Source organism: Rhea americana, unplaced genomic scaffold (assembly GCF_003343005.1).
Source record: "Rhea americana isolate MKP2758 unplaced genomic scaffold, rheAme1 scaffold_213, whole genome shotgun sequence".
Lineage (NCBI taxonomy): Eukaryota > Metazoa > Chordata > Aves > Rheiformes > Rheidae > Rhea > Rhea americana.
The window spans coordinates 1,106,968-1,116,332 of record NW_028186289.1 but is presented as its reverse complement, the minus strand read 5'-3'; positions in this window follow the sequence as shown (position 1 = coordinate 1,116,332).

The window sequence follows — 9,365 nt, the reverse complement described above, 5'->3', positions numbered from 1 at the left end:
AGCTCACATGAGGAGGCTGCCTTACAGGCATCATACATAACAGCAGGGGAAACTGCCCTTTATGTGCTGGGTCTGAGACCCCCAAAGTGTGACTTGTATGCTTAGTTTTCATCCTTTTAGCAAAGAAATGTGTTTCTGTGCTGCGATGAAATATATTTCTCTGAATATAGCCATTATTATTTGAAGAGTAAATCCTGAAAAAGTCTGGAAGAAAGTAGATGAACCTCAGTTGTTGAAAATATAATGGAATTTTATGGAAGGGCTTTCTTAAGATAATGATCATATTGGCCAAAAAAATGTATCAAGTCTAAGCCATTAGAAAAATGTCAGCACCAATTTTTGGTGCCTGCTTTCTAGCTGCAAAACTTGCATGTGCACTTGCAAGCTTTTTKGGGCCTGGAAAGCTGCCTGTGCTTTTAAAAATTAACTGAGAGTTACATAACTGTGGGTTAAAGTATCCACCCACAAAATGTTTTCTTCAATTGCTTCTATGTGCAAAGTACAGGAAACACAAATGCTTGTTATGGTTCTTGGCTTGAGAACAGTAGGGGAGAATTGTCTGTGAAAGGTGATACTAGAGGTGCAATATGCAGTGGTTTTTTTTCTTTTCCAAAGTGAGAGTTTTTGTGCTGATACATGAACTAGTGGCTAGGAAAAAAAATAAAAAAAAAATAAAAATAAAAAAGCAGTTACATAGCTTGTAGACCTCTCTACTACCAGCATCACCAAATGTATCACAGGAAGAATGAGGTTTGATGACCCCCTTATAGGTAAAGCTTGAGCAAAGGGAAAATTTTTTCAAACCTACCCTAGCCAGGAGGCAGGTGTCTTCCCCATAGATCTAGCAGGAGGCTGATCCCATCRGGCTCTCAATATTGAGTTGTCATGTAGCCTGGTCCTGTTGACTGTCRTTCAGTAAATTAATTTCCTGTCCTAGTGGAGCTGCCTTAAGAGATAACTGGCAAGAAATTCCTGCTAACAACAGTGCCCAAAGGCCCCTGCTCATGTGAGCTTCAGTTTCCGAAGAAGCTACTACCTGGATTATGTTGGCTGGGTCAATACCTGGACACTGTGCAAGTCCTCTTGGTGGCAAAGGGTAATAGTAGTGCCAACCCCCAGCAATGTACCTCCTAAGTGCACAGGAACMTCCTAAGTGTTTGGATGCTGTATTTATATAGAGGTTTGCAGGCCAGAAAGCCCTGGGTCACAATCTCCTGAAAAAAACAAAGCAGCTGGGAAAAGCATTGGCATGGCCAGCTGGAGGGGACTGTTGCTCACCTGGGGCAGCCAGAGCTGCCCCAGGTGAGCTTCTCCATTGCAGCTGGTCACTGGTGCCACCTCGCCGCACGGGAGAGTCGTGGCAACCTCTGGGGCTTCTGCTTGCCRGTGAGGCCTTGCGTTTTTCACCTACCTCTCGGTTTACTGCTTTGCTCATGGCATTAATAAGATTTGTCATAAAAAAATATGCACATTGACCAGCTGCGTTAATAATTGACTTAACGAGGATCTAACCGCCTCTAGCCGATCCCGGAGGAGTTAATTGAGAGGATTGTGTTTATAATCTGCCTTGAGAGTCCTAATCTTCTGTTCCAGTGCTGCCAAGCCAGGCCTTGATTGATTGATTTTGGTCTCTCAGAAMAAAATAACAACCTCCTGAGATAGACTTTGGCAGTTTCCCAAAGACAAAATACGTGGCATGGGTAACAAGGGGGAAAAAAATAGCATCTCCTTCCTGGTGCTGGAATGTGGGTTGCTGAATCCTGCCTCCTAGAAAATGCAAATCAGTAAATGTCCAGCTCTCGGGTATTCTCCCCATCCTAGGAAAAAAACTGCCAAGACCTTGTTGTTAGCAGGGAACCTGAGACTTTCTGCATTGGAGGGGAGGAGGAAGTGTTTTCTGGGAATTTGGGGGGGGAGGGGGGAATGTTAAATAACAAAACAAACCAGCCAGTCTTTTGAGGAATGAYGGGAGATCATGGAGATCATTCACCTCTGTGACTGGGGACTTCCTTGCCAGAAGCAATGTAATGTTACTTGAGGTAGCAGGAGAGAGGAACACGTCAGGTGATGGCAACATGTGATTCCAGTGATTGAAGRAAAAGTCATCCACAGAGAAAGACTCCTGGAACTGTGTTACTGCAACTGAAAAGTAGAAAACGGCAGAAAAACATGCAGGAGAGCTTATCAAGACATCTGATTCCTCCCTTTTTACCTGAGCAGGGTTAACTACAGCTAAGTCATTTTATACTTAGTAGTATTATCTAAAATATATTAAACACAAATAACCAGCGCACTTGCTCCATTCCATATTGCCCACAATTCATTTTGAAATAACAGATTACTCCTCTGAAGAAACACTAGTTATTTCCTGTGAGCAACTGGTGTGTGATGTAGATGCTAGTCCCACAAAGCCAGTCCCATGCACTCCTATGTTCAGTAAAATTAGGCAATCCTCCCTTGGAGTCCAAAAATACGTTTCTTGCACCCAGTGTTTGAAAACACAGGCACCGTTCACATRGGTATGACTAAACATTTCTCCTGGGTGAATGGCCCACACCCACAACTATTTCTTTCCCTTTGTTTCATAAATGGGTTACTAAGTGTTTCTGTTGTTCAAAGCACTGAACCATATATGAAATTTCTTTGAACTTAGACTTCTTTCACCATTCACCTTCCCCTCTTCAGCTCGCTTCATGGGAGTCAGAGTCTGTGCAAAGCAGGAAGCCTGCCAGGGAAGTCCAATATCTGAGGGTGATATGAGATTACAGGCCAAATTTAATAAGGATAGATTAGTTTTATTTCCCATTTAGCCATGAGCTCAGCYGGTAGAACAAGATATTAAATCAGACTTCTAAAATTGTACCTGTGCTCAGAACAGCTGGCGAGCTTCGCTGATCCCCAACCCCGGTACTTTTMCTTGCATCCTGAATGACCGCACCAAGCCTTTCCAAAAGCATTGCAAGCCAAATGCATCTCTGGTGCATTCACTTAAATCAATGAAACAAACCCAAATGATTCTGATCCAGGCCTCCTGCACACAAAGCTGTGGGGGCTTCCAAACTTGTTATTTCATGCCACATTGTGGTGGGCTTTTTCTCCTTCCTGATGAGCTTTGTGCTTTAACAGCTGCTACAGAAATGCACCGTGCGAGTCGGTCCAATTTTAAGGGGGGAAGGGGTGGATGGCAATGGCTGCGGCTGCCATAGCATGCGTGATGTTTGCTGTTTCAGCTACTGTACAGCTGAGAAGGGAGCAGGGCAGGGAAGTGTCCTCCAGAGAGTCTGATGCACAACAAGCCAACTTTATTCAGTTTGGTAATGAGAGATTTTTGCTCATTTGCAATTAAAATGTCAGATAACGATAGAAGTATTTGATTTGTGCTCAGTCACAGTTCTACCACTTACTGATTTTAAGGAAGGTCTTGTGAGATGCTGCTTTTTATAATCCAATTACATTAACAGACTGAAATTGATTTACTGAATCATTGATCTTTCTGAGGGGCAGAAGGTGACTTCAGTCTTTTGGGAATAAGACTTGGGGAACAGGAGCAGCGTCCTTTGCCTGCACGGCAATGTTCTGTTTAGGGCTCATAATCTGGGCACATCCAGGTGCTACCTCTCAGCAGGGGCAGCTCTCTCACAGGGCCCATAAACCCACTGAGCCGCCACATATTCATTTCTAGACTGGAGACAATCATGCAAAATAGAATTTAACTGTTCTAGTAGAGGTCTCAGATGACTTTACCGCCGTTAGCAATAATGTTAAGCTTAATCAGTTGTGCAGAAGATAAAGCATAACCTCATTTTAGGTGGGAGGAAGAGTGGCATTTAATAACCTGGTGAAGGTGTGTCAGTAGGTCACSAACACGCTCCCAGGCCTAAGCGAGTCATACTTAAGTGACAGAGATAGAAACAGTATCTAGGACACAAGGTCAAAGTGGGAGGAGGACAGGGTGAAGGAAATGAGTAGCAACATGTTCACAACCAAAACCCCAGCCCAGATGGCGCTCGGGAACGATCTTCGCTCTGTGAGTCTTCCTCCCTCYGCTATGAACAGCTAATGTGTGACCAGTTACTAAACAGTGTCATTGTGTTAATGTGTTAAATTGTCACTAGTTAGTGTACAGTGGTTTACTGAAGCAAGGAAAAGCAGTACAGGCCCTTCTGGTATTGTTTCAGGAGCTGACTCAAATGCTAGAAATTTTGCACGTGTAGTTACTCTTCTCTCCCCCTTCCCAAAAAAGGAAGAAATTTTTGTTACTTTTCATGGCACTTGAAATTTTAGGAGTTGATATTGAATGCTGAGAGAAGTTTTACYCGCTGGAAGCTATCTTTAACTCCTAGTCCTTTGCTTGTGCTGTTTGGCMAAAAAGCCCTCCTGAAGGAAATGTGTACAGTGCACATTGCCACACTAGTATGTCCTCACATCTACTGTAGGCTGTTAACTGCATTGAGATACACAAATTCAGGGATAAACCTGTCTTGTGCTCCCCTTGCACGAGGCCCACTCAGGTCACAAGTGCTTTCTGGAGGCGACTCCCTCTTTCCAGGGCCTGGCAAGGTGCCCACTCTGCCAGGCTCCAAAGTAGCACACCCTTTGGGCTCCACCGAGATATAGCTTCTTCTCTGCAGAGTCAGGCTCAGCACGAAAAATAATCTTTGCTTTGCCTTTTTACTTTTGTACTTTACTGCCATCTCTAAAACAAAATCTATTGAATTAGGWTGCAGTGGACAATTAAATCAATGATAGATGTGACGGGAGAGATATCTCACTTCTCTGTGATTACTTGTGACATGCTGATAGCACAAGAGATATCTACAGGGCTACAAACATACTGTGTGCAAACACACACATGCATGGTGATGCTTTTAATGTATTCTGTCAAAAAAAAAGGTTCCAAGTTATGGTTCTCAAAGTCACTGTAACTTGGCTTTTTATTGCTGTAAATTATTTAATCCTTTATAAYGAAAAGGCAGCTACTGCCCTCAAATTGTCACTCCTACTGTATCTGAAATTACGTTTTGCACCTTTGATCTTCTCTGTTTGATGTATTTCTTCAGTGGGGAATTCTAACTACTCTGCGTGGTTTGGTTTCGGCCAGATGACTGTGTTTGTGAGATGGCATTTACATCCAACAGTATGGAGGAACTGAAATCAGTCCAGGAACAAAATCCATTAGGGATGGTCTGTACAATAAAATGAGCTGTACTGCCTGTCTAGGTTGAAGCTAAACTCAAGCTTTTTGTTTCTGGTGGAGCAGCCTGTTGCTTGTTTTGATAACTCCCTCTTTCACATGGTCAAGCTGCACTGGCCACGGTTGAGAAAAGCCTGTTCTTGAGCAGAGTCCTGGTCTCTCTTACTGGTGTCACTCATGGAAGCTGCTCCAAGCATCGCCTGCACAGCTGCTGCCAAAGTGACCAGGAGATGGCACTGCCCTGCTGGGAGTCATCAGTGGGAGCTCAAGCTACGGCCCCTGCAGATTTTGTGGTCTRACACAAGCAGATGCTTCGTAACACTGACAGTGGGTAACCTTTTGCTAAGAAACACCTCTTTAAAACTCTAGGAGCCATTACATTTTTTTACTCGATTCCTCATCTAGTTAGACATGTTTTCTTACAAAAGCTGGGGTAGAAAATGTGCAAGCAATGGGACTTAGTTGGTGGTATGTGAAAGCTGAAGGAAGAGCAACCAGCAGGCAGGGCTGGTCTCACGTACAGCTTCCATTTAATTTTGAAAATAATAGSTCTGTAGAGTCTTTCATTTGTTGGAAATGTCTGGCTTTCACACAGTGGTTTTTCACTGGTGTGTAGTTGTTGGGTTATTTTGCTTTGCTTTGGTTTTGCTTTGGTTTTTGTTTTTAATCTCTGTTCTTTTCCAGTAGCTTGTGCTTTGCCAAGCGATGTTGAACAGTTTACACTAGGTGTGGCCATCGTTGACCAGAAATGGCATTAACTCGGAGTAGGTGGCTCACCAGGACCTGTGGTTAGGATGGCAGAGAAGATGAGGAAGTCAAATATCTTTAGTTAATCCACTAACTTATTCTGTCTTTCTCTGAAACATGAGCTGTTAATTAGGCCTTTTAATCAGAAACACTAGTGCTAATTTTTATAGCCCCCTATGCCTGTATCCAGGTATTTGTCACAGAAATGGAAAGTCAGAAATGTGCATACAKGGCAACTCAGCACTGGGAGAGACTTCCCTGGGGCCATCGTGCTTCCCCAAAAGGTGCCTTACTGCCTTATCTGAAGGGCTCTGTACACCTGAAGGGATTTTTCCTACAGAGAGCAGGAGGTGAGGCCTGAAGGACTGTGCTCCTTGCCTGTCCATCCATTCAGTTTGACTTATAGCCTTAGGCAAGGCAATTTAAAAGCAAGTTGCCAACTTCTGAAGTGAGGAAAGCGGTATTTATCAGGGGGATGCGCAAAAGGCATAATTAAAGAGCTGTCATCTAGTTGGATATGGCCAAAAAAATGTTTGCAGGACATCATGGCAAGTGAAATGTTTGTAGAAGGGATCGTCTTCAATTCTGCCAGGCTGGGAAAGGCCAAGGGGCTCACCAAGGCAGGACTAGCAGCTCTGGAGGCAGTGTGGACCATGCACCAAGAAAGGGAGGCGACTGCAGCCGAACTGCCCTTAATTCKCATCACTGCTCCAAGATGTCAGTGAGGGAGGGGGCATGAAAAATCCATTCAAATCTTTAAACATTTTTCAGCTGGAAAAACTGCTATTGAAAAGGAAGTGCTTATGTCTYCCCGTGCTGCTCAAGTGCCCCAGCAGAAGCCAGGGCTGCATTATGTCAAACCCAGATGCACAGATGGAGCCATGAGAGAGGAGGAAGAGRGGAAGAAGGAAACAGTGAGAAATCCCCTTTCCTCTCCTTGCCTATCTGGGAGAAAAAAGTRCTGTAAGCAGCACAAGTGTTAAGAGCTGAAGGTCACCGGAAAAAAACACGTGGGGACCTGGAAAGCAGATCCTGCTGCCCGTCCCTTAGTCCCTTAGATAACGCTCCCCCCACCACTTGTGCGGCTGTGGTGCCAGGAGGCRCTTTGCCRAAAGTTGCCTGGTGGCAATAGAGTYATTAGCGCCGCTTTCAAAGAAGTTYGAAACCAAAATGCAATGACAAAGTTGGAGTATTTGTGCTAAGCRTCAAGTGAACCTGAAAGGTTAGTATCCTGTTTGATGAAATTCCTGCTTCAAAGTCTCCACTTCTTCTCCACTGGGGAGTAGCGCTTTCTTTAAGCAATGTTTAGAGGACACTAGTCTGCAAGGGTAATCATCCTCGCCTCTGGCAGGAATAGCTTGCGCGCCAGTGTTTCTGGAAAGGTTCTCTTTGTGAATAATTGAATTTGTCTCTGGAGTTCAACATTTCTYTTTCTATGGGACTGACTGCAGCTCTGCTTCCTCCTTAGATGCAGCTTACTGTAATTGAGCTAGAAGAATTGTGCCGCAGTTGAGGTTTTTGTGAACATGACGCATAATAGAGGTGATTGCCATGGAAAGAGTCATCTGCAGCATTCAAAATGCCTGCTCYGGTGGTGACCGGATCCGGAGAAAATAATTAAAGGACCCTCACTGCCACCTTTTTCTCACCCCACCTGCAGGAAAAAATATAACGTCACGAGGCGGYGGAGGTGGCCAGTGTGTGCTGTCAGGGCCATTCCCAGGGACGCTTGGAGCCACGTGCGGTTCCCGCGGTGCTGCCTCTGCAGGGATGCTGCGACCGAGCACCAGCCAGCCAGGCCTGTTTGTCCTGCCCACATGTGCCCTAACAGCCCGGGCAGAGTGACTTTTTCTTTAAAATCTCCCAGCCTTGCTGCAGAAAGGCATATGTAGCGCAATGGGAAAACCTGCACATTGCGACTCTGAGACAAACAACCCTGCGGCTGCCCCTCCGAGGAAAAGGTCATTACAGGCACCTCCTCCATCATGTTACCTATGAGGTCCATCACCCCTGGGAAGCTGTTGGTGCCTCCTCTCGTCCCAGACATCCCTAACCTGTGATCTGGTGTGTAACAGCTCACAAGGGTGCCTACTAAGATGTCTGTGAGTAACTTTTCAGGAGGGAGGGGGGAAAAAAGAAAAAAGAAAGCTCTCAAATCAATCTGCATTGCTGTGAGCAGGGAGCTCATGCCTACTCCAAGAAATGACAGCTCCCTGCTGGTAGACAGAGGTAAGTGGTATGTCTCAGAAGTAATCTTTGCCGCCTTATGCATATTGCTGTGCCATGCAAATCAATAGCGGGGGGAATGACTGCTTCAGAATCTGGGCCTCAAGTAGGAACTGGGGCAAAGTACAGTCCTGAAACGAGCAAAAATCCCTCCAGATGGAAGTTTTCTTTCTTCTCTTTCTTTCTTTCTTCACCAGGCTCAGCAACAATGCTGAGGGGCTGCAACCAGCCAAGGAAATGCGGCACAGCAGCAGTGTGTTGTCGGGATGCTATTTTAGGGAGGGAAACAAATTCTAAGGGTAAGACATAATGATCCAGTAACTCAAAGGAGCTGCCCAGGGATTTGTCTGTGGCTATTGAATATACCACATAGTGCTTATGCTGTCTTGTCAAATTGTGATATATGTTGGAGATCAATAAAATGGCTCACCTGAGATCTTTTTTTCCCTGTGTGTTGCACAAAATACATTTTCTCATAGTAACTACAAATCTTGCAGGAACTGATCAGCAGAAGAAGCAAAGATAACTCCAGTCATGACTGAAAGTCCTGATTTTAGATTTAAGTCCAATTTTCTTGGGCTCTAGTCTCTACAAATAGTCCCCAGTTTCTTTGTGGTCTCTGCTCTGAACTGGAAACCAGAACATATATCTTTGACACTTTTGTATTTGCCAGCTGCAGAAAAGAGCAATGACCTGAATATTCTGTCCATTCAGTACTTCGGAGCTTCCTGATCCTCAGAGACAGATATTTTTCTGCCATGTTTCTGAGTGACAAGCTGAGATTTTATCCCTTTCTCATATTCCCTAACCAGTAACCAGGACATCCAGTGCATTTAGCGCAACCACCTCTAGTATGGCACCTCAGGTAGGGAGGTAAAGTGGGCAAAAAGGAAACAGTGCGCTAACATTCACCCTCTGAGTCATGTATCTGCAGGTCTGGCCTTAGCCTTGCCAGGACTAACAGCTGTTGCAGCTGCATGAGATTAGCTTGCTTAAAAGGGCAACAAAAAGAGCGCACGTGCACAGATTAAAACTAGGGAAGTGGTATAGATGTTGTTTACATCTGGTAGTGTGTAAAACAGGGAAATAAGAGCTTCATGGTCAGTCAAAATCAGATAGTCAGATAGGTTGTTGGGAAGAAATTTCCCGGTGGTGGCTCGGTGTTTCCGTACACCTTGCCTGAGCAGTGCAGAGGGGG